The sequence below is a fragment of the Aulonocara stuartgranti genome (assembly GCF_965226115.1).
Source record: "Aulonocara stuartgranti genome assembly, chromosome: 11".
Taxonomy (NCBI): domain Eukaryota; kingdom Metazoa; phylum Chordata; class Actinopteri; order Cichliformes; family Cichlidae; genus Aulonocara; species Aulonocara stuartgranti.
Genome location: NC_138947.1, coordinates 28482726 through 28510213, shown reverse-complemented (window position 1 = coordinate 28510213; position 27488 = coordinate 28482726). Strand labels below are relative to the sequence as shown.

Genomic DNA, 27488 nt, shown 5'->3' with positions numbered 1-27488 from the left:
TTGGAAATTACCTATTACTATACAGACAAATCGTTTTTGCAAAGCTGCATACAGTAGGCCCGACTGTATGAAGGCAGATGAGCATCAAATGCATTTTAAAGTAAAATAAGAGACGTGCAAAGCAGCAATTCTGAAAGTAAAGCTGCAATAATTTGCTTGAAGAAAAATAATTTTAATAAAAGTGAATGTAATCGTAAGATCACAACGAATAGTACTAAGTATATACTGAGGTTATGCTGTCATCCCATTATGAAACTGGGTTATAGGTAAAGTCATGTTTGAGCATCAGTTTAATTTCAGTCTTGTAAAGGTGGCTGTCAGATAAATGCATCAGAATATATATTAGTTAGTGAGGTGGTTATGATATACAGCTCTACAGTATTTTTAGAAAACTTTAATAGACTGATATTTTGCATATATATTTACTTATTTGAAATTAGGACGTCTTGTTTGGCCCTACCATTTGCTTTCTTTCTAGTTTAATTTTGCATCTCAAGGAACTGCAGTGATCTTATCATTTTTTCTGCCCTTAATTGACTGATAAAAGGCTATGGAGCGTTGAGTCAGTGCAGGTATTCCTAAAAATCAAGGGCACAAGGAGAGAAAAAACAGTAAGTTGAGAGCCAAATAGATAATATTGACTTGATCCTCTTCCTCTAACACTGGCATAATGCATTCTCCCCCTCACTCACTGTAATTGCAATACAATGATGTCAGCATGACAGGTGAGACTGAACGCGAGACAGCGTTGAATAAGCTGCCACCACAGTATCAAGAGCACAAAACGTATCTGAGACACTCTATGGGGTGTCAATTTAATCATGCTTAAACCAGGTATCACCTTCCTCCATGAATCTGCCATTGACAAAGAATCCAGCATACTGCGTTGCACTGAGCAGAACTAGGGCCTCAAGCTTGATAAGGTATCTGTGACTGACACTCCCACGTACACACAACACTTCCCAGCAAGCAATTGACAGATTGTGACATGGTGGATGCAGCCAAGCTCTATGTCAGCAAAATCATCCCATGAAAATACCAGAATAATTCTTCCCAAAAAGTTGATTCTGTTACGTCCAGGTCAAGAGTATCAAGTTTTTGGATTTTCCTTACTTAGATGGTTGAGCATGCATAATTACAAGAATAATTCATGTTAAAACCGCTCTAAATTGTTAATCAGATGCAACTAAACAAATGAATTAATTAATAAAAACAACCAATACAGCTTTTAAATAATTCAGTGATGAGTGTAAAGTCACCAATGTGACTCATAAAAGTAATCTTAGCTATGCTTTGCGCTCCGCTGGCTCTATAATACCTGTAAAGTCACCTGAGTCATAGTCATAGCACCACCAAGTTACCTTCGACCCATCCCTAGCCCCCATAGACAGTAGTCCAGGCAAACAAGAAATAATTCATACAGCTTCCCACACAAGAGTGGGTGTCCTGTATCTGCCTGTTCGCTCCACTGCCTGTCTGTTATCACCTGCAATTGAAGTAATCCACAGGACTATTATACTCCAGCTTATTGTACAGGGGAATATAGCTGCTGCACTACCTCCAGTGTCACCACCTCCCAAGTCACAGCTGAATCATACCTGTGGAAAGCTGACACCTACATGACCAATACACTGTTGGCATGCATTGGCTCCAGGCTATTGCACATGTATTGTGTGCTTTATGCATATACAGATATATTTATAAGTATTAAAGTACCCATCGCATAGCAGTGTGATTATTATTATTATTTCAGAGTCAGTCCTCTATTATTTCACATGTGCAAATAGGCACATGAAAAAGGAATATACTATTAATAATTATAATTGTGATTAATTATGACATAAATATTATATGTATTATTATTATTTATTATATTTACAATTATTATCAAACCTGGAAGTATTTTGGTATAAGGTGTCAAAAAACAACAACATACAGAACTTTTGTCCTCGCAAAACTTTGGTGTTGTAGAGAGCCGTAAAAATGGTGAAAAATGACAAACTAAAGTCTTCCCATGAGTTATGCTTCGTGAACCACAGTTTTAACATTTGAGATTCAATACAGCACAAATTTACACCGTTTTTATTGCACTAGTACTTTTGCCCATCCTACAGTATTATTTTGTCTGTGATTTTAGTCCATCCTTAGGTGGTTGCTAGGCAACACGATGTTAGATTATATTATGCATGACAAAAGTTTGGTGGATATAATTTACATGTTATTGCTGGGACGTTAAAATATTTTTTATAACGTGTTACAGGTGAATAAACACAACAAATGGGTCATTTGCTAGGCAACATGATAACGTCACAATATCTGATATAGATAGGAAACTTCAGGTGATGTATCAGAGTAAAAACAAACAAACATTTATAAGATATTATATAGCCCATAAACTACAGACCTGACTGTAAAAAATATATTGTTTTCTTATGATCTCGATAAGTTTTGTAGCTTTATGTAAAGTGTTAAAAATCACAAGGTTTTCATTTGAAATATAACCAGTACAGACAACAAGGTCCTAGAATATGTAGCACAGCTACATGTGACTTTGATTGACTATTTAAAGTATGAAAATGTACAGATGTTTCAATTCTATGTGTAAACAGTAGTCTAGTTAGGATGCATTTCTCTGTTAGATGAACTAGAACTAGATAACTATTTTCCCAATAGTTTCCTATATCTTTAAAAATCCCTTTAGCCTGGACGCACAAAAAAATGACATGTTCTCACTCTCCAATAAAACAGCATTTAAGGGGTTTAATTATTCAACACACTAAGTTGCAAACTCACACATATCCATGCTCACACAGCCTCTCATGTTGCCACAGGGCCAGAAATGCATTGTACTGGGAATTGTCAACATTCCCATGATGAGCCTGTAGGCCCTGTGGTCCGGGGAGGTGTCGAGATGAGGTGGGGCCAGAATTGATTGTAAATGCTGAATTATTCAACCGAGCCCTTCGCCATTTGAGGGAGTTTCTTCGGTTACGTTCAGAAGAGCTTTCATAGCAAAACAGGAGAATATTATCTTCCCCAGGCCTCCGTGGAGGCCCTGAACGCCGCTCATTAATGAGACAAAGCATCTAGAGCCCAGACACTGACACAAATTTACAAACGCACACAGGGAGAAATTCTGACACACGCATGCTAACATGCATGCCGAAAGTGCTGCTGACACTGATATCTCACGGCTGTACTTCTATATTGGCCAACTTCCAAAGTATGCAAACCCACTGCATAGGATTATAAAGAAGAGGGGGAAATAAATGAGCGTGAAACTGCTAAATTATCCAATTTTTTGAGCTGTTTATGAGCATTACAAGTCTCTCTACACTAATCCCTTGAAATACATAAAAAGCTCATCAAAGTGTCGCTACTTTGATATGCTCCATTCATTCAAGTGTAACTGAGAAGCCTCTTGCTCACTTGAACAGCAGATAAATTTTCAAAGAACAAAAAAAAAGAAGAAAAAAAAGGAAAAGCAGAGATGCCAGCTAATCCTTGGCCTTAAGCTGTTAAAATATCCTCAAAAGCATTGCTGTAATGTCTGTATTTACATATTTACAAGACTCCCGCCATCTCTTTTAATACAAAGACGTGAAACAGAGATATCACAAACCCAATCTGTCGGTTCAAGGACAGCTTTTGTGGTTTTTATTTGAATACCATTATAATCTGCACTCAGTGACAGGAGTGTTTTATTACAAGTAAAATGAAGAGGGGCTCAATAAAAGTAATTAAATGTAAATGTTTCTGCTTTACACTGTTGTAGGACCTGACTCCAGTTACAGAAAATCCCGATGACCTCATGGCCCATAATAAATCTATCTGATCACATTCAATAGTGAAACTTGCGAAGCATTCACGGGCGCTGTAATGTACTCGGCGAACAAAATGAGAGGGCTTTGGGTGCCAGAGATATGACTGCAGAACAGGAAACTCTAGCTTGGCTTTGCTTGCCTTTGGCCTGGGCTGTCATTAAACGACTCGCTGAAATTTTAATTCTCTGATCACATTAAGTGCTTGGGGAAGACAACAAACTCTGCGACACAGATCTTGGTGGTGTCATCTGTTCGCAAAGTGGAATATAAAGGTCCTTTGGTATAAGGGCAGTCATTCTGGGTTTTTTTCTTTTCTTTTTTTAGTGCTGGTGTACTATGAAGGTTTTGGTTACACTTTTGCATAAGATGACAGCTTATTTCACCACCCAGACATCCTCACTGTCCTTGCCATCTTTCAGCAGCATGAAATCAAACAGACGACAGGTTGCACACACACACACACACACACACACACACACACACACACACACACACACACACCCTTTTAGACACACGTTATATATAATAAATGTAAGTAATCTGTAGACTAATTCAAAGACATCTTCATGTTTGCATTGTAATTATAGGCTCTATTGTGCCACGTCATAAAACTTTGATGCTAACTCAGCTCTCAAGATGCAGCAATTTGTGATTGTAATAAACATATAAGCACAAAAAATATGAAGATCTTTCCCAAATGTAAGATTTATGAAGCACTTCAGTGATTTCTTTTTTGTTTGTTTGTTTGTTTTTGCTTAGTGTTTTAGTTTTACAACCCTCAACCGTCTCACCTTTCCCATCAAATCAGCTTGCAGCTGCTTCAGGTACCAACAAGTGCTTTTAAACCCACTTCAGTGAACTAGAAAAAACTGGATCCACACTCACCAGGTGGCTAGAAACCAGAAGCTGTTAGTGAGCGGCAGTGTTGTTGTAACTGGCTTTTATTTGCTTACATATTTGGCATACAACTTTAGGAAATTATGTTAAGAGGTGTTGTTTTTTTTAATAGCTTGTCCGAGTGTCCCCAAAAAGTCAAACACATTAGTTCACATTGTTGTTATTCTTTGCGATACACTGAATTACTGGTCAGGCCACACTTTCCTTTTGCCATCTGCACTGACCTCATCAGTAATTACAGGTCAAGCATTATTGAAACTGGTTTTGTGTGTTTTAAAAAAGGTCAATTTATCTGTCCATATTTTCTACGTTTTATCATTCAAGGTCTTTCAGTAGCTCTCCATCCTCATTCCAGCAAACTAGTTTAATAAATAGGGAAGATAACTCGTCATTGTCCCCATATTCTCCTCACAACAAATGATGCTTGGCAACTGCTGCCAATTCAAACATAAACAAAGCAGAGACCTCTGCACCCTCTGGCAACCTGATGAAAGCGAGACCCACTGAGGTCTCAAGGTTTTTGGATACATCGCTTGTAGGGGGAGTTTTTTTTTCTTGACCTAATTGATACTAGTTTTATCCTGTTTCAACCCACTGGGAAGCCAAAGGTGATGTTTCCATAAGAAGATCATGTAAATAAAGCCTACACAAGGAGAGGACCCCTACCAGCAGAGCATCATGGGAAGGGGCTACAAGCAGAGCCCACACAAGATGCTGATCGTGCCACTAAAAGGTTAAATATGGACATTGTGTTTCTGCTTGACTTCCCCCTGACCATCTTACTAATTGTTAATTATGGAAAGCATGGTGCTCTAATCTCTTCTGACAAGCAATCAAATGAGTTTGATATTACAGTATAAATGTTCTATATGCAATATTTTTGAATTTTCTTTGGTTACTCTTGTATAGTGAGATAAAGATGATTACGTATCTTCAAAGCAGATGGAGAAAGGCAGTCAGATGCAGGAATGGCATCGAGAATCCAATCAGTTTCCAATAAAAGACCTATTTCTGAAATAATCCAATTGTGATCTGAAGCTGTGTAATGGACAAAACAAAACTGCATCAGAGACACATGTGCAGTATTCCTGGGGTTACACACAACAGTGATTTAGGCTATAGGTTGTGTTCACCAAATTGAGTTTGCCAGTAGGTAACGTATTACAAATTAATAGATAAATAAATAAAAACAGGCTGATGGGAGTGTGAAATCGGTGAAATACAAATGATATCCATTCATCCTTTCCAGCTGTCGTGATTCCTTAGAGAAGTCAACATCACGAGCAAACTAACTGAGAAAAACAGCCTTTCTGCCCAATCATCAATGCTTGTATTTAGAAGAAGAGATAATAATAAGAAAAAGCATCTTCCAAGATTATAACACTCTATAAATATGTGACTATGCGCAATTTAAAACAAACGTTCTATTTTCAAAGTTGGAAAAGAAAATTTCAAAGTACACTTATGACTCTTGTGGTTGTTTTTTTGTAAAAGGTGACAGAAATCTGAAGCTAAAGCTTGCAGTGCTTTTGACCTCTCAGTGGTATTATCTGATTACATTGCTGGCAGCCGAACAATACTACACCACAGAGGAGCCAGGACAGAAGCTAGACATACTGTACACACATTCACTAAGTTCAGCTGGCGAATGCCTCTCAGCTCAGTGGAAAACAGTATGGGTGGTAGAATACATACTGGAAAACCCTGTGTGCAGAAACTGGTATAGAAGTACTGTATGAAGAAACAATATGTGCTCTTAATTTATAATTACTTTCAAGGAGTGCAGTACATGACACTCTAAATACATTTGCATGTTTACTTTGCTAGTTATTTCATCAGTTCTTGGCAAGTCTGGCAGGTCTCATTGATTTGGAATGCAATGGCCCTCAGCACCTGGCTTCTGTTGTTTGAACTGTGACAAAATAGATTTGTTCATATATGAGGACATAATTAGCTTTTTTTTTTTTTACAATTAATTTATTTCCTTCCAGGTCAAGTTTACTTTCAAGTTTATTCATTTATGTAGCACTTTTAAAAACAACAGTTGTTGACCAAAGTACTTTACAATAACACAGTCAAAGCAGAGGACATACCAATTCAAATAGAATATAGATTAAGAGAAAATAGAATCATGGAAAGAACAATCGAAACAGACTCATCTCGATTTAAAAGCTGAGTCAGAGCTGAGTCATCTTCAAATGGGACTCGGTTAATGAGCAACATAGAAAACTGAGCTTTAATCTCTTAGGCTGTAGTCGTTTGACTTCTACCACATTATTGCCTCCTGATGTAGACCGTGTTGGTCTTTCAAAGTGAAAGCATTACAATTTGTGTCCATATAACTAAGCAAAAATATAAAGTTTTGTAACCGTTTCATGACCTGCTGTCAGATGCTTACTGCTTCTTTTGTATGGCTGTACTAACCAATAGTACAAAAATGAATGTCCATGAACTGAGACATGGACATTCAACTACATAAAAGCGGTGGCTTTGGTTAACTTGACAAATATATAAACTACTATCAGATGTTTTCTGAAATAACAAATTTCTGATGACTAAACGATGCACTCATAAATTTGATATGTGGGATTAGCTCAGCTTTTTTTCTAATTTATTTGCACACTGGACTGTACACACACGTAACTTTGTAGAAACAACTGAGTAATAGTTTTGAACTTTTTAACATGCAGTTACATTTGTGCAGTCACATGACTGATTCTCTTTTCAGTCATTAATAATTTAAATATACCTTATAGGACAAAAAAAAATGTATTTCCCTCCATGTATTTCACTTTTTTTCCCAAATCCCCCTTCATTCAAACATATAGTTTGGCTGGAATATTTGGTCACTTGAAAATAAGTAAATTTACATGCAAAACGCATATTCTTCTTCAGTCTTAACAACTCTGTATTACATTATTCTTAGAGATTTTAGCACAGTCCCTGAACTGTGCTTGTTCAGTATTACCAAAGCAACATATGATATTTAATGAACAATAAAAAACTGTTTTTGGAAATATAATTACTCATGTCTCCTAGATTATTTTTGATTTATAGTTGTTGTTGAGCGTCAACCTCAGTATGATATGTGCCTGCATCACCTGTCATAACTGTAATAATGACATGCCCCTGAAAAGAATACTGCTTTTGTCTCTCCTTTTCATCTTGCGAATAAGCTAATTATCTCTGTTGGCAGCTGAATAACATTGCTGAGTTCAATCGGACCACAGCGAGATGTTAGATTTGTCAGAACTCCGCTGGGTGGGGGATAGCCTTCTCTTGTGGCATTGGAGAACAAACATAAATCTTCTTCAACAATCTATTTTCCATCATACTTATTCACAGGGGACATCTCAAAGTGGTCTTTACCCTTTCTGTCAATTGCTGCCCTCATCCATCAATTTCATAGAGAATTATACCTCAGATCGATGTAGTTCATGACCGCTGAGCATTTGTCGAGGGGTAGTGGGGGCGGCTGGGGCGGGGGGTGGCCGTGTGCAGAGGGCCGGGCGTTTGCGCTGCAGCTTGCTCTCAGAGCTCTGATGGCTACTTCATGTCGGACGCACGCTCATGCCCAGATAATTCACACGGCGGAGTGCGAACAAAACAGTGTTTAAGCGCCTATTTTTCTCACAATTGAGAATTAGAAGTGATGCAAAGAGACTAAGCAAACGCAGAAACACTCTCAAATAAATGGAAATGACTGACTGAATGAATAGAGCCATTCTAGCAAAAATGTTTTAATTTTCGTCACAAGGAATTATGTGCAGGAGTTTATTTTTAATTAGATTAAAAACACTTTGGCTGCCATTATTCCATTATGTGCAAATTAAAACTCTATGTGAAATGGATGCATTCGCACTACAGCTCATACACCAGCAAACAGAAGCCACATCAAACAAGGCTTTTAGTTTGGCAAATGGCTTTTTTTTTCTTAATATGAAACAACAGATCAGAAAAAAATACAAATTCAAGCTTTAAAAAAAAACACCCCAGCTTTGGAGTGGAGACTAACCCCTGAAACTTTAGTCGTGTCCATGTTATCTGCTATTGTCACAAGCTATTATTCAAAAAAGCAGTTAAATTTAGGGAGAAGGACACACTAATAATAGGTGTGAGGGACAAGGCCCCGTCTAGCCATTATGGAATATTTAGCAATACCATTACACACCCTCTGACAAAGATATTGAGGCTGGATAATGGAGCTATGAAGAGCTGTAGCACAATGCATAATTGCTCCTTCTGAAACATTGATGAATGAAATTAGAGGGTGGGTGGGATCAAATTCATAAATCAAATTACAGTACCTTTGCTTCTGCATGCTTAAACAGTTGAGGACTCTTCAGAACTCACTTTCAAATTTCAGGGGGGGGGGGCTAAAGTAAATCAAGTAGATGTAATTATGTCCATCTTCTCACTCCGGCATTGTCTTCAATTAATTTTTTACAAAGGCAACCATTAGCTACAAACTAATACCAGTTAAGCCTGAACAAAGCTGAATTATTAAATCTGTCAGCCTATATCCTGTTACGGCCTACTTATGAATAGTTGATTTAATTGACAAGGCTTATCGTACAGTGAGGCCTTCTGTGGCAGCTTGGGTTTTGAGATGCAGCGATATGTATAGTCCTGCGGTACAAAAGACCTGCTCACATCAGGTTCATTTAATGCGGGTCGCTGATTTGCTTAAATGAGGGATCTTATGACTGTCATAACTGCTTTATGGAACAGTAGAATATCAGCCATCATGGGGGCATACTCTGCTGCTGACCACGATTGAATGCCCAAAAGAAGAAATTAATCAAAATTCTTATGTGGAAAATATAAAATCAAAGAGAACACAAATGTAGCAGAGCTGGAATATCAAAAACATTTAACTTCAGTTGTTTATGCAGTTTTGGCAGATACAAACTACAAGCTTAGCTAAACGCAATAAAGTAAATAAGTTCACACAAATATGTAGCTCTATTTTAATTCCTTACATTCCTTTCCATTATGCAAATTCCTCTCTCTCTTACACACACACGCACACACACACGCACACACACACTTAAGACATTAAGTCCTCAACCTGGACCAGGCTTGTGAAGGATATTGGCATGTACACGAGATTGATGAAAATTACTTCCAGAGCATTTATTTCTTCTAATACCACTGAAAGAAGAGTGTGCACTCAGGAGATATTTGATCTGAATTAGGGAAACTGATGAAGCAATTGATTAATTGGAATTTAAGCCATCAGTCACTGGAGCCATCAGCAGCATCATTTACATTCCAAACAATCAGCTGATGGCCCAATAGGACACTAAGTATTAATACACAGCAGTCAATGTGATACTGCCACGCTGCCACCGGCCCTTATTGACAAGCACAATGACACTTTTAATCCCCACTTGATCAAGTTGCATACATTTTGGGATTTTCGCTCCAATTCAATATATTGTATAAATTTTTAATCTGGTAGGAGGAGAAGGGGTTTTAGGCAATCTTATCCATTCTCTGTGGCCAAAACCACTGAGATAGGGGAAGAGAGGAAGCATCTGTCTTCCTTTTACTTGATGTCAGATATTTTGCATCATTAACTGTTTTGACTTGCTTATGAAATGCAGCCAGGCCACATGAAGCACAAGTACAGCTTCAGACATTCTGACTTGAACTGAGCTGAAATGCACTAAAGCGACAATATTTAGTCAGTTTGTACATGGCAGTTAAATTCTTTTTCACTACAATACATACAATATATCTGTAATGGCAGAAACTGGACATTTGAACCACATACTGTGTCTTTAGCTACGTGAAATCACTACCATTTTCCATCACCTCTCTAACGGTTCACCTAAACAATTTTACTGTTTTGTGTGTTTCTATTTCAAATATTATCTGTTACTTTTGGTCACAACTCCAACTGGTTAGTATGGCTGGCTATTTATGCTATTGCTAATCTCAAGAGTTTCACTTCCTGGTTAAATAAATGCTGTACCCCTGAGAGGTCAAACGCACTGCAAAACACCAGCAAATAGGAAAATACTCCAAAAGCAGGTGAAACAATAAGGTGACGGAGCAGCTGCAAAAGTGACAAGCTAACAGTAAACAGCTATAACAAGCATGTATCTACAGTATTATGTGGACCATGTGATTTAAAGCGCACACCTGCATCTTTCTCTGCCTTATAACACTGATGAATCCTCCGCTTCCTTTAAGCGTGCAATCCTTTGCATGTTTTTGTTTCTGTCACTTCCGCAGCTGTTCTGTCAGATTAGCATCTCATTAAAATGCTTCCGTTGTGTTTTGTGATATTTGTGTTTTATTCAGTTTCCCTTGTGTTTTGCATTCCTTTGCAGCATTTTCCTATTTGCTGGCGTTTTCTTAAGTTGCATTGCAATTGACCTCTCAGGGCGACCATAAAGAAAGGATTAAAAGAAATAAATCAATCAATAAACACCTACAATCTACCAACAGCTGAAGCAGTTTTGTTGTTTATTTCCAAAATATGAACTTTTACCACAGAAAGAGTAAGATTAACACTTCTATTGTTAGATCAGCACTGACCTATCATTATTTCCAGGCAAGCCTACAGGTAGTGGTTATTTTTAATAGCCACCAGGACAGGCTCATAATGTTCCCAATATAATATATTACATTACTGGATATACACATGAAGTGCTTCCCAGGGTGGGCCTGCAACAACATATTTGACAGTAAAACAACAAAGTCATGTAACAGGAAATTCTTTGCATAAAAATAGAGAGTCTGAAAGGAAGCCAAAAAAAATGAAACATTAGTACCACAATACATGGAGATCTGCCGTGAGTCATGCTATGAGCCACGATGCTGCGGCTCATAAAAGGACGTGCATAACCTTTAGCTTAGTTTCCTCAGACTACAAATAGTTTTTGTTCTCATGCTTTGGCACAAATTCACAGACGCAAACATGAATTACATGCCGGGCTATATGATTCACAGAAGGCACTGATTGTTCTTTCAAAGTGCCCATTACAGAGGCCTATCATTGCAACATCAAGCCCTCCTTCCCATTGACAGTGCTGACGTTTTCCCACTTGGCCTGAGCCCCCTACTGACAGCAACACCAGCAATGCTCCCTCCCTCCCTCCCTCACTTCTTTCTCCTTCCCTCTCTCCTTCCCTCTCTCTGCTGCTTCCACATCGTTAGATTTTGCTGAAGAAGTTAGTCATTAGTTGAAACAGCAGAGTGTTGTAATGAAATCTGCCGGCCACATCAATAGTGTTTACTGTTGCCAGTTTGCTTTGCTCCATGCTTTTTTTTTAAATTAATGTATTTGTTTGCTGTGCAGCAGTACAGCATCACTGTAATGACATCTACCCCCGTGGACGTGTGGAGCTGAGCGCGCTGCAATATCTGGCTGCACGTGGATCACATGTAGGTAATATTTAATAAGGTACTTATCATCTACCCTTTTGGTTAATCATTTATCATCACTTCATCAGATCTCACTGATAGATTGTTTTCAATAAAAGCACCTCTCTGTGGTTGGTTAGCCACATGGCTGACTGACTAGCTGAAACACTCTTCTCTGACTGGATACTCTTTTTTTTTTCTCCCCCTAACCTAAAGCGCTAATTAAGTAGCCAGGGTGCTAAGTTACAGGGAAACAGCCAGCGGGAACCACAGTAGACAGACTGCACTGCTACAGCAGCGGCAGCAGCAGGCCCACTCACTGCAATCGTTTCCTCAGACGGGTGTCAAAACACCCCCAGTCTGCCTCCCGTCAAGTCCCCTGCGCAGAAATAGGAAGTGAGCTTCTGAAAGGAGAGATTAAAGTTTTCTGGAAGCACTGCTGGCAGCTGCACATGCCCTAAAGATAAACTTTATCCGACCACATGTGCAAAACTTTGCCGGAGCCATTTGTCATCTTCCAAAGTAATACATTTCCAAGTGGCTTGGATTTTAGACAAGAACATGAGACTGGCCACCGCAAAGTGGTCTGCTAGTGGTCCACTGTTTTGATGCGGAGGGGAGAAATCTAAATTCTACCACATGTTTTCAAGAAATGAAATTGCCCTCGTGCACCTTGTTATGCTTTTCTGATTTTTAAGCTTTCTATCCCATCATTTCATTTTTAAATCGTAAACACGTCTTTTAATAAGAATCTTGTCAATAAGAGTGCTCCACGATGGATTTATGAAACACGTTTTCACTCAGTAAACACCACAGGCACATAAGTTGGTGTGTGTTATAGCAAGTAGCTATTTAATGTTTCTCAATGTAAAAAAAAAAAAGAGTAAAAAGACTTTAACTGCCATTTTGGTCAGTGTATGTAGTTGTATTAGTGAAGCTGAAATAACTGCCTTAATAAATATTAAGGCAATGAAAATAATGACTGTAAGAGAGCATCAGTATTCAGCATGTCCATAACAACTTTAATGAAAATGTAAAAAAAATATACTGATGACAATTTTTTAATTTTTTTAAGTAAATAAAAAGTAAACTTTACATAACAACCTATCTAGAACTGATAGCTTGATTTGAGAACATAAATTGGGCCTGTTGTACCACTGCATAGCAGAGATCTATGGTTGTTCTCCGAAATGACAACTGCCATCTGAAAATGCTTAGGAGACAGAGAAATAAAAAACTCACAAAAGTTCACTAATTCACTAATGAAATGCAGACTTACAGTTTGAAGTTTGCAAAAGAAATAGCTTATTTTATTGAACTATAATAAAGTTTTATTTTCAAGTATTTTCTGTACACGAATGACAGATGCTGGTCCTGATTTTGGTTCCAGTAAATCTGCATTAGCAGAGAAATAAGCCTTGTTGATCCACCAGCTGTGGAAATCTGTCCAGTTTTAAAAGAGTGGCAGTGCCTACATTAGAGGCTGGATGGGTGACACTAGCATCACTCACAAGTTTTCAGCCAGGACATCGTGACAGTGTCCTCTTTAGAAGCTTTGTGTTTGTATATTCACTTGATTCTTTTTTTCATTTCAATTATTTTCCTTTTTCGCTCCCTTTTTATTTTTACTTGCCAGATGGGCTTGGGCACCAAAAACTACTTGGTTAAGAGAAAGAAAAATTGTGGCTTGGGATAAAATGTACTGCTGCAAACATTAAACCCGCATGTTAAAAAATGATGCCTACAGCACCCTACTGTGTTTACTTATACACCAAGAGGTCCTTAAGAAGTGCCCATATGTGTTGAGTTGGAGGTTTTACTAATTTCATAAACTGGTACTCTACAGCATTAATGCCAAAGGACAGTCTGTCAGATTTCTTGCGTCAAATACTGACAGCGTGGCAGCTTTTGACGCAAAAACAGGCCGGTTCAGACTGAAAACTAAATTCTAGCTCAGAAAAACTGATGTAGTCGCCAGAAACTAAGAATCTGTTTGTAGGTGTTGCTTAAAAAAAAAAAAAAAATCTTCATCCGACCTACTCTTGTGAGGCCTTGTGTGTGTGGCTTTATATAAGTAAAATTTAAAGATATGTATCAAAATGAGCAAATGCAATGATTTGCTGTTTTCACCCACTAAACCTTCCCTGGCACACACACACAAATGAACGTACATATACACATCCTTCCAGTCTAAGCCCTTGTGCCAGCTAGCCATCTGGTCAGAACATGATCATCATATGCAATCTGCCCACCCAGGCTGGCACTGATTCACCAGACCAACACTCCAATTACCCTCATCATGCCAACAGTACAGCAGAAAACCAAACAGCACACACATGCCACAATGGGACCCACCTGTGCAGGGGTGGAGCGGTTGCCAGATAGACTTGTAAAGGAAGGTCAGTGTCAGAGAAATCGAAACGCTAAACTCTACAATTATATAGTGTAATATATTATATGGTACATGGCGCAATTAGCATTTGTATTGTGAAACTGAAAACTCAAATTATACTGTATGTCTTAAAGATGGATTCACCTTGCTTTAAATCATTTGTCTGTATCATCACAATGAATTAGGGCTGTAAGGTCATGACCTTTGAGCGATCAATAGCAAAACATAGCCTGTGCCCACCCATGATGCATATGTGGTTGCTGATGCAAACATAAATGAAGAGAAAGCTCATTCATGCATCCAAGCATAAGAAGCTGAGGAAGCTTTTAGTGCGAAATTGAGAGCAGAAGTTTCTAAACGATGGATTTTGCCTCATCGGTGAAGCCTGACCATTACCTCTGTGGCCGACATCAGCTGATAAGCCCAGTGGCTCAACAGTGATCCATCTCTCGGAGCGTCTCCCTTTTCTTAATTTTAATTTTCCCATTTCTAACCAATGCTAATTCACCCCCTCTGCTGTATGATCCATAGACCAGGGGCCTCAGCAGTGCAGAGTGCCAGGAAGGGTCACTGTCAATTATATCCATTTAATACCCACTTATGTCTCCAACGACGTCTTCTTCCCGAGGTCATGCAGACTTCACCCTGCACTTTATCCAATAATCTCACAGAATATAGGCTTGGATATTCCAAAAGATCAATGTCATTAACAAGGAGCCACAGCACGCATTTGATTATGGATGTAATTAGTACAGGCTTGAGGGGGCTTGCTCCCATGCACAAAGAGGCAAAATCCATTTAGTATCAAAATTGCCTTAAAAATGGACACCACTCTGAGATCATTTTTGCAACTGATGACCACTATGATGCAATTAGTATCACTAATGACAGGGAATTAGGGCTCATATACATAATACTGAAATCTAACTTTGACAGATAGAAAAGAGTATTAAGAGTGGCTGGGCGCAAGTCGTGTTCCTAGTTGCAGTGAGAGGCTTCAGTTTACAATCACTAGTCTCTGCCGGTAATGCTGAATTGGGTGCTTGTTTATTCAGTGCCATTTTACATGTGGGGAAAAAAAGGGCAGTCCTGTTGTGCAAGTGTCTCAGACCTGTGAAAGGTGACACTGTGGATGCTGCATTAAGAGGATGAGCTTTTAATAATTCTGTCACAGGGCCGGGAAATATCAGACCTGGATCACTTTACAGCCCTGCTGAAGAGAACATGTAGCCTTTTCTCCATTGAGAGGCAGGCTTCATTAAAACTCTGTGCCCTGCTGACTTTATCTCTGCACATCAGATCACTCTCCACTCCTTTTCTTTTTTTCTTTCTTTTTTTTTGGCTCCAGCACGATCTCAGTCAGCTTTTTGACATCACAGACACACCTAGAGGTGTTGCTGTCCATCGGTAATGCACTGGTGTCAAGCAACTAGGTCAGCTGCAAACAAACCATCACTTATTGGTACCATGTCATTTATAAAACATCCTTATTCTGTTTTTGAATTAACTGCAATACACGGGTTTCCCTTTAAAATACATGTCAAGTTTACTATTTGAGTTCCTTTCAGTAACAATAATGGCTGCAGCTTTCTGCTAATGTAGGTAAAGCAGCAACACATACCTCTTTACTGAGAGCAATCTTGGCCTTCGGTGGAAACCTGTTGCAAGGGATGTGAAAGGGAACAGACAAAATGACAGCACTGAGGAGAGTTACCGTGGCATGTATAGGATTGCATTGCCCTGAAACTCAAGCCTGTGTGGTAACAGGGTCAGCCACTTAAGATGGCAAGATAACCATGATGATGGACAGTTTAATTTTTTATATAATATCATCAACGGGTCATACTTCTCAGAGGCAGAGAGGGGAGCGAGAGGAGAGACAGAGTTTGCGCTCTTATGTGTCAAACAGTCTATAAAATGGAAAATAAATATACTCGCGGAACGATGTATTTTCTTTTTCTAGTTGAATTTAATGTCAGTCGCTAGGTAACTAACGATCTCTCCAGCACGCCGGGTATAAATGATGTAGTAACACACTGTAAAATGTTAATTATAGGCATTAACAACCGATAACATGTGTAAATGCCATGCACACGTGTGCTTTGTATGTTAACAAAACCTCCCATACTTCATCAAACATTTCATGATGCTCAATTATAGGTCTGTATATTTCTTTCTGGATTAGAGGACCTCTTCAAACAATGGTAAAAGCAGGAGGAAGACAGCTGTATAATGTCTAGCTGAATTTTCTTTATAGCCGACTACCGAACCACCGTAAACGCACACATGCTAAAACCCTTCTCTGTTTTCCATCAAGTTACTGTGTAGTGGTTATGTTAAATGTAGGTGGTAAGCTCATATATCTAATTATACAATAGCCAAACATTTTTTGTTAATGAAATGGAAGGAGTGTAATTGAAAACTTCAGCATAATTATTGCTTGGCAAGTGGCTGGCTTCGGAAAATTGCACGTGTAGGAAGAGGTCTCAGCAGGGGTACTTATGAATCAAGCCATTTCAAAAATCCTTACAGAGGGCCACATGCACACTCGCATGCACACAGCCTCACACTTTATTATCATTATTATAACTGTAAAAATTGCAGCCAAAAACAGCAACGTTACTTACAGAGTACAAGAAAGAAAGAGACTATACAAACATTCATGCTTTCTGTTCTTTATAATATGTTAGTTGCACCTTACTTCCTTAAAAAGACAAAGCAAATTCTCACAATTATATTTAAATGGTCCTTAAAACTGTAACTATTGCGGGTTAAAGAGTGTAAGGATGTGAGCAGCTCAGGACATCACCTCATAGGTCCAGAGGAGCCAAGACATATATAGCCAGGTCTGGATGGTTTGGCAGTCGTGCTAACAATGTTTGTCACAACTGCCCTCTTTCCAGCTCAACCTCAAATGAGAGAAGTCAGAGAAATATGGGATTACCATGAGTTATTTATGATGCTGAAACCCAAGAGCCCTCTTTATGAAATCATCTCCGTTGATTGGGCTGCTCTGTCGGAGGGCAGCATCTGATATGATTTCAAATGGTTTAACATCAAAGTGGCTTGTGTAAAGTATGAGTAGTTTTGCACACGTTCAATCAAAATACAGATCTTTATCGGCATCACGCTGATTGACACGAGCGGACTGTTGTGAAACAGATACCGCGGCTGTCATAGTCATTATGGATTTTTCTGTCTAAAGATACAGTTAGTGGGGAAAAAAAGCATGCGGCCTCCAAACTAAAACGCTCGTCAGCCAGCCAACATGCGCTGGACTCAGAAACCTCAAACTTTTGTGAAGTCGTATCCTAGATCAAGGTCTAACTGCTGCAGTTTAATTTCAAGAAGGTATTTTAAATTTACATGTTATAGTAAAGTTAAAATTTGACATTATATATATATATATATATGTGTGTGTGTGTGTGTGTGTGTGTGTGTGTGTGTGTGTGTGTGTGTGTGTGTGTGTGTGTTAGAAGTAACCCATATGGAAAAGAAATAGTAAAAACTTATATGTGATTACTCATGAAAGTGGCCACTTTCTCATTACTTTCATACATTGTTTTAGTAAGTATCCAAAACATACAAGTTTCATTATATAATTTTTCAAGGGATCTTATATCTGTTTTCACTCTTATATGCTTTTCATACAAGTTTCACACAAGACAGATACAAACTTTATAAGATTTATATTTATCTTTTCCATATGGGAACAGGCTATAGATGAGGAGAGTGGAAGTCTGTCCTTAAGTTGTGCCTACTCAATGAAGGGGATAGAAAACCAAGAAGAGAAACACACAATGATACAATCAATGGCAGTCCATAGTTAATGAACTTTGTGACCTTTAGGAAAATGTACACTGCTCAACCAGATTCTGAGTATTTAATAATTCAGTTAGAGAGTAAGAGAGCCAAACAGAGGAGCATCTCTCACCCCATATAGTCAAGAATATCACTTTGTCCTGAGACAAAGCTTGACGTTTTATTGCTCTGACCAAGAGAACAAAAAGAAAAAAAAATCATTATGGAGACATTTGTGGTGGTTTTAATAAAAAGGCAGAATGAATGGACTAATGGGATAATCTATGCTAAAAACTAAACCCCCAAATGAGAGTCTATGACATTTGAAGCCATTAGTGTGGAGATTGTGGTCAGCGGCATGAATTTACATGTATGGGCATTAAAGAAAGTATGTGCTAGAAGTGGAGAGTGAGGAGGAGGAGATACAAGAGTAGCTTGATCTGCCATTGAGATCTTCTGAATGGGAGATCATAGGTGCATTATTGATGAGTCTCAGTTTGAGTTTCAGCTCCAGAGGAAATGATAAGATGTAATGCAATGGTCTACTGTGATCATGGACGCCATTGTCCTGCAGACTCCATTGCAGGCTGCTAAGTTTCCAACCTGCTGCCAAAGCATATCTCGTTTTACTCAACACAGCCTAGCTTTATTTATATAGCTTTTATCATGCACATGCGCTGCTCAAAGTGCTCCACGGGGGAAAAAAAGAAGATATTCATGCATGTAATTTTGCAAAACATACCTCTTTTAAATTACTTTTAAAGTACTTGCTTAGGCCGCTATATCTTTTACTACCTGGGTCTCGGCTGTGTGGATCTTTCACAAAAAGAGAAGAGTTGTCTCTTCACTTAATTTGAGATACAGTAAACTAAAGGGGAACGTAAAGGATTAAAATTGCTATTTAGTCTACTAATCCTCTTCTCCAGGAGTTAAAAGTTTCTAAATAACTCTGGTCAATGGTTTACATTCAACACATAGGCTAACTTTTAGAATTAAATTGTCAGAACTACATGATTTTTGGAGACAATGAACTCATGTTAATTTGACATCAAATTTTCATTTAGTTTTAGTCACAGTCTTTTGACTAAAAAGTCATTTAGTTATCATTTAGGCATCTAAATTCTTTTATTTTAAGTTGACTAACTATCAAAAGGTTTTACTAGACTAAATCTATAGGTTGACTAAAATATAAAGTGTATAAGTTTGATGTGATTTTATTGATGAGAGTTGCTCCACATGGTTTACTAAGAGTCTTATTTTTGTTGACATCAAATGTGAAATGTGTCCATATGTCTGCTCCACTCTTCCTCCCAAGCGTTGACATTTTGTTGTGTTTTCATGAGTAACACGGAGCTAGTTGTACCGTTTCCTGGTGCAGATCAAAAGTGTGTGTCTAATGTTACAGCACAAGGAGATTACTTCTAATTGGATAATCTGTTGGAAAATCAAGTTTCATCATACTTTTTGTCCGTGGGTGTTAGTTTTTATTTAGTTATTGTCATGTTTTTGTCAGAAAAAAATGTTGTTGACAAAAACTATGATAAAAAAATTATTGGTCAACTAATTTAACATTGCATTGAACACCATCTGTAAACACGGTAACACATAAGTACTTATTTAAAATAATCTTGGATGCAAGCAAAAAGCTATGAAAATATTATAGCCTGAACCTGATTTATTGAAAACATGAAGGGCATCTATGTAACACAGATTTTTTTTAATGATAACACATGGTTAGCACTGTCACCTCACACCAAGTATGTCCTGAGTTCGTATCCACTGGCCACCTGGGGTCTTTCTGTGTGGTGTTTGCAAGTTTTCCCATGCATGCATGGAAAAACATGCAACTTATGCATGCAAGGGCTTTCACCAAGTGTTTCGGCTTCCTCCCACAATCCAAAGACAGGTATGCTGGCCACTTGCAGATTGCTACAGTTTGCATAGTAAACACTGACTTGCCTGCAAACACCCTCCAACTACTCTGGTTTTTCACTTACAAGTTTTGCATCTTCCATTAAAGAGTACAACCTGCTAGCAACCAAAATAATCTCACCAATGTTACCGAGCCACTGTCAGCAATCTCCTGGAATACTACCAATAATAATACCAACTGGTTGCCGCACACATTTTTTCCTTCAACACCTGTGGCTGTGTGACGGAGAACTAAAATAGTGTGAATGTGAGGGTGAATAGGTATCTGTTTCTATTCTTTAGCCCTTTGATAGACCTACAACCTGTGAGAGCTGAGACTGTGTTCAACCTCCCATTGACCTTGAAATGGATAAGTGTGAGAAAAGTGTGAGAAAATAGATGGACGGATTGCTATAAAAATAGAAAATGAACTATGTTTTTGAGCAGAGCTTAGGTTTTTCTTATACTTCTTAGTGCACCATCGATTTCTTTTGCAACTGTCCTTACAATAACGCTAGATTACATTTTTTTCAAATTCCACTACAACTTACTGCTATGGTTTCATAAGGTTGGAAAGTTCTTCAAATTTAAAAGCATTCTGGATTCTAAAGTGGTACCAATTTGGTCAAGTGACTAACTAACTATGGAGTGTAAATGCAATGGAAATTTAAAACAAATACCAAAGACAAAAACAAGGGGAAGAAATCTGACCCCTCAGCTAACTTGATTATTATTGCAGTGCTTACAGTGTTTTCTGTGCCTGCACATATAATCAATACCACTAGGCAATTTTAAGCGTGATCAGTTTGGATGGATTATTGCTTGGCAGGAAGGCTTTAACATTGATCCTCTCATCATGTCAATCACCAACAGAGACAACATCAGCAAGAACTGTTCACGATCAGGACACATCAAAAACATTCTGAGTCATGACAGTTTTAAAGGATCTGCTGAGGCCGGGGTTTTTATTACCCATATTGTAAGGTTTTTTAGGGACTTGTGCAGTTTCTATGCTCTGCATCTATTTGTTTTCAGTATAGATCCGCTATCACTCTTTTAGGAGACAATTTCCAGCAACGGTGTGAAAAGACAGACTATGCAGCAATGTACTACCAAGAGAAAATACAGTTAAATTGTAATAATAATAATAATAATAAATTTTATTTATGAGCGCCTTTCAAGTCACCCAAGGACACTTTACAATAGGATAAAACACTTAGTAAAACAATGGCAGAATAAGAACAATAAAATAAAGCACAAGATAAAATGAACAAACAGTGGATTCACAGTGAATATGCAGATTTGAACAGATGAGTTTTGAGTTGGGATTTAAACTGGGGGAGAGAACCAATATTTCTTATTTCAGGGGGCAGAGAGCTCCACAGCCTGGGAGCAGAGCAGCTGAAAGCTCTGCTTCCCATGGTGGTGAGGCGGAAGGAAGGTACAGTAAGCTGGACAGAAGAAGAAGAACGAAGTGAACGGGCAGAACAAGTGGTGGTTAACAGGTCAGAAAGGTAAGAAGGAGCGAGGTTATGAATGGCCTTGAAGGTGAGCAGAAGAAGTTTGAAAATTATCCGGAATTTCACATATGTAAATGGTCGAGAAACCTGTAAAGAGAATGTTCTGTAATTCTGTGAAGTCAGAATTTGTTTATTGTATTCTTAAAGGGTTAGCAGTGTCATGAGCTGTTAAACTAACATGCATGTCCCCCTTTTGGTAGTGAGAGTAATTACACAAAGGATGTTGACTGGTACTTAGTATAGCCTTGCAATGAAAACAAGTGCTATCATTTATTTATTTTTATCTCTATTCTCAATATGTCCCAGAAACATGTTTTGGCTACATTGTTGTTGCTGTTGCTTCCTTAGTCTGAGCAGATTTAGCTTTCGGTTGCTCTCTTTAGCTCTAGCCAACCAATTGAGCCTGGTTGACCTAGAACACATCACTACAGGTGGGCCGGCCTGGAAATGTTGGAACAGACATCAGATTTATAACAGAGATTTACCCAGCGCTGATAGTTGTAAGGGCTAGAATGTGATGGTTGTTTGATTTCAGTTGGAATCAAACAAGTGCCCTCTCTGCTATATTTGTCCAACTGCTGGAGCTAGTTCCTTCATTCATTCCTGCTGCTACGGGGGCTGAAATCCCATCTAATGAACAGCAGATAGCAGAGACTGGCTCAAATCAGTGTTGGGAAACTGGGACTGGCTGGTGAAACGCAGAGTGAGTTGTAATATCCTACTTTTCTCCCAGCTGGAGCAGGCTTGAAGCATGTAACTGATCGTGTCCGCATGCATATTTTACACTACAGCTCAGGTGTAGTGTTTCAGCACTTGCAAAGAACTGAACAGATTTGATAAATATAGACTACAAGACCCATAAGAAAATAAACATATATGGACAGTATATGCAAGCTTGTTGCTACTGTTTTTGCTTCATCATTTAAGGAAACAGTATGATCGCATTACACTGTACTTGCTAGTTATTCTTTCAATGGATCATACTTTTACCATTCATAACCCTAATGCTACATGTCCTGCAGGTATCACAGGTCGCCCTATAAAAGCCCTTATTTCCACAAATTTACTTTTTCTTACTTTCTGTTTGATTCCCTTTTACATCTTTAGTGGGTTTTTTGCAGGTAAAACGCTGAAACACTCAGTACTACACTTTTGCAAGTGGGATTGTCAGCTGTGTATATACTGCATAACAGGCAATAAACATAAGATGTCAACTCTATATACACACTACATCAAAATCTTACCCAACATTTTCTGTCTTAAAAAGCAATAATTCATAAGCCAAACATTACATCAGAGTATGTGTATGCCTCATTTGGCTTCACAAAAGAATGAGAGATTAGGTCGGAGGAGTGGATCACGATGCACATACTAACAACACTACTGTGGCGGGGTGTGGCTTGTGGCTCAGCTGCGGGGGAGGTGAGAAGCAGTGGGTTCAGGATGTGGTGTCAGGGGAGGCTGACCCACTCAGCTGTTCTCCATCACCTGGTCATGCCTTCCCTGTTTCAGCAGGATGAGCGGGAGAGCGGTGTTCTGTAAGGGGACAAGGCAACTGGAAAGCTGCACAAGAAAAGAAAATATTGTAAATGGAAGCATCCACATGCCTACAGCGCTGTGGGTCCTTCATACCACAACTACAATTACTGGCAACTCTACAGGCCCCATACACCAATAACACAGTTAAACCAGCCGATTAAAACCGAAATAAGTCAATATTTATCATTGCATAACTCAATTGCAAAACTCCATTTTCTCATAATGGCCTCTGATAATGAGGAAGCTCTTCTTTGTCATGTGACTGAAATGGAGCCGAATCATTGGATTGTTACAGTAAGTCATGACAGTTTATTGGCATGGAATTCCATAATGGCACAAATCAATAGGAACCCTGGAGGCTTTCCCCTCAGCCGGATTTGACACATTTGAATAAGTGCCGCTGAGGGGGCGCAGGCTTGTATTGAGAGGATTCAATCGCTCAGCAAACAGTGTCATGTTAACCAGAGTGATCTTCATCTTCCAAGGAATAATCCCCAGATGAGGCAAACTGCGGCAGCAGGTACAAAAACAAAAACCATCAAAACTTTCCTGCTGGAGGACAAAGCTGGTCATCAAAAGCCATGAAAATCGTTTGAACAAATAATGCTTATGCGTTCTGAGAATAAAAGATACAATCAGGCCCGTGCCCTTCTCACCCCTCCTCCTCCTTTGAGATCTCTGTGTTGGGAATAATATAAGGCTTGAGGGAGCGGGTTGTGAGATAAAAGGCCACATCACGATGATGATCTCTATCGATCGGCAACCTTGGGCACACAGAGGAGGTCCGGCATTTGTCACGTCGAAGCTGAACCCAATAGCTGATCCACACCGCTCTCTGATGAATTGGCCCTGTTCACCAAGTTTGTTTAATTGATGATGTGTTCACTTTCAGGTGCACCACCACTATGTTCCACGCACTCATTGATTTTCCAAAAAACACCCCCACCGTTCCTCGTACTTCTTTTCCTTGTTTTCTGTAGGCACCTTACTGCACACTATAATCGCACCTTGGCTAGCCCTCAGTAGCATTACAAGGGGGATATCCTTTAGCCTGCATTTCACCGCTCACGTAGTTTTTAAGAAATGGATATGTAAAAGTGAAGGCGAGTTTGCCCACTCTGGAGGCGTTTTGCAAAATTACACCCACACAAAAATCCACAAAACCGTTTTTTTTTGTTTGGTTTTTTTTGTTTGGTTTTTTTTGTTAACACACTTGACCGTGAATGTCGAGCCTATTAGTGCAATAATTCCCATTAAAAGTCATTTTTTAAAACTGAAATTAATTGTGATGTTTCTCACTTTTCTGAAACTTTCTGTTGCACTCTGTGGTAGGTGGTGCTAAATGGAGGGTATAATAACCACTGACTACAGTCAGTAGAGTGCATTAAAAATAATTCTGATGTTAATTTAGGACTACAAGCATCTATGTTGGTGAAATAGCCAATTCTTCATTGCAGCAAACTGTTAATGCCCACCAGGCTAAAGTGCACCATGCTTCATCAGCTCTTAACAATCCATACACGAAAGAATTTGAGGTAACCACACAGTCCTATTCCAGGGGATCTGGGCTGCGTAACTTTGTCATCTTGAGAGCCTGCATGAAAACTAACACTTGCTGGAGCAGCCAAGCAACCAGTCAAGCGCTAGGTAGGCAGCTTTTGGCCATCACAGGGAAATTCCAGCCTAATGGGGGTTTCTGAGTTTCCAGTGTGTCCCTCTGCCATCCACAGAAAACACTGATTACCTGAGGTGTGCTATCACACACACACACACTCACACAGGCGCGCACACACACACACACACAGCTTTCACACTCTCTTAACTTTGGAGTTTTTACTTCAGGTGGATGCACATGCTTTAGACGAGCAAAAACAGGAGAAGTGTGGGCGTGAATTTGACACTGAAATGAGCACAAAGCTAAATTTGTGGCATCATTATAGGACTTGGAATTTAAGAAAATATAAAGGATAGGAGATGAAGCACCTCAGCAGGCCACCGACCGACTCTCGAGCTGAGATATGGAAGTTTTAAAAAAACCCCACAAAAGACACAGCATCAACACAGGCAGAGAAATTGTGCAAAAAGGCACACTTTTGGATTTAAAGCACCTATCTCAGATCCCAGAGCCTTGAGAATGGGATTGGATTACTGTCGGCTAGATTTACTCCTGTGGCTCTTCGCCACTACATCATCGTAGGGCCCCCTGCCTCTGGATCAATGGGGATATTTACTGCGCCTGTTTCAGGGAGACTTTCACAGTAGGCAGGGCATTAAACAAACAGCCGACAGCCCCGTCCCAATGATGGCCTGTCTGTTCACACTGTGCCATGCCCAAATGTCACACATTTTCACTTCAAACAGGTAGCACACAAACATGAGTCAAGTGTAGATGAAACAAAAGGGGGCAGGCAATTTGCTCTGTGTGCTGAACAAAGAGGGGAAAGTGCCACATTTCACAAAAAGAAAACAAACTAAAGAAACAGAAAGGCAAGTCATGTTTACTTAGATAATTAGCCTTGTAACCCGCTCTAAAATTATACTTGTTAAAAATCTCTTAAATGGACACACCTCAAATAATGCCTTGTCTGCATTCCCCTGGTTTCTCATAAATGTTCTCTTTTTAACAGTAAAATAAAATTGCACTTCACATGTTGAGCATTCCATTGTATTGTATTGCTTAATGGAAAAAAAAAAGGACAGAACTGCAACAAAATATCTAATTCTCAGAGGGGGTGGGAAAGCAACCCTACAGTGTGGTAATTTATAACCTCATATAACCCTCTAACTGCCCTCCTTTACAGCGCATCACTGTGAGCAGCAGCAGCCTGTTGAGCTATACACTTGAGAAGAAGAATCCCCGTTCAGGGCCTGAAACAAGCGTCTTTACATGCATCTATTCTGGTTCTTTGCAAAACGCGAGCGCATGATTGCAGGCACGAGCGGAATGTCATTCGTTTTCCTTCAAATATGGGCGAAATGAGCGCGTTCACAGAGGGAAACAGTCAGTATGAAATTTCTTCATTACTCCACAATTCCACTGACTAAGCCTGTGCGATCAGCTGACAGTGAAATGTCAAACAATGGGCTCGCAAACGGCAGTACGCATTACTGAAACGAAGAGAGAGAGCCCCCGAGGTCAGCCTCGGCTCACGTCCGTCAACGTGAAAAGTAATATGCGTGTAAAAGTCAAGGAGGAAAAAATAACAGAAAAATAAACATCTATGGCTCAGCGGTGAAAGCTCACCAGATGAGTTGTCACTTAGATGCATTGGATAACGTGTTGGCTCCCTTACTGATTTCGCTAAAGAACCAAAATAATACATTTCTCCGCATATCTATTATTAAATATTAACTGTTTTGAGTTTCCAGGCATAATAATTATATCTATGAGATCTATGGTTGTAACTTAAATGTATTTGCTGCTCATTTGGTAGAAACTTTTCATGTAGCCTTTTAGTCTAAATGAATGTGTCCACACAGCAAATTGTAAAGTTACATCTTTAGATTTGCTGATTTTGAGTGACTTCATTTGTTTTTTGTTTTGTTTTTTTCCCTTAGAGAATGATTTATTGTCCAGCTCTCCAAACCGATATGAGAGTGCCTTTAAAGCTATGGTTATCTTACTTTATATAGGGAGGAATTCAAGATCAAGGTTATAGTCACATCTGCCAGCCAAGTTGCCAAAGATAAGCATTAAGAAAAAAGTCTTTTGTTCCAAGTGATTAAAGTTAGCCTTAACTTTCATCTTGCACCTGATGCGGCTTAATGTTGTTCACAGCAGGAATATTTTCTTTTCTCCCCCATCGCTAAGAATATTTGGTGTAATTCAGTCTTGTCTTTTTTATGTTGGAGAAAGTGAGAACAGGTTTTTATGTGGGAGTGTGAAGCTGTGTGAAGCTGTGTGAAGCGTATGTGTGTGTGTGTTCGCACACATGTGGACCATGTGTCAAATGTCCTGCAGCAAGAAGGCTGCCATCGTTTTACGGCTCTCACACAAACACACACGCACGCACACACACACATAATAAGTTCGCTGATTCCCTCTCAGATGCAGCGCTGTCTCCTGGCAGACTGCAGCAGGAAGAGAAGAGGCTTTTAGGTATAAAGTGAACATTGTTTTACACATTAACACGTGATTCTTTCATTTAAATTACACAACAGTTATGGTTTGTTTATTTCTGTTATGTTATTATGTTATGGTTCATCATGGGTTTTGCATGTGCTTAG

At 39.1% G+C, this 27488-nt stretch overlaps 1 long non-coding RNA gene across 1 annotated transcript in view; it reads left to right on the top strand.

The window, feature by feature from the left end:
* Window positions 1–27488, top strand: part of LOC309717509 — a 112921-nt gene that overhangs the window by 17531 nt on the left and 67902 nt on the right. The gene's annotated exons all lie outside the window — the stretch shown is intronic.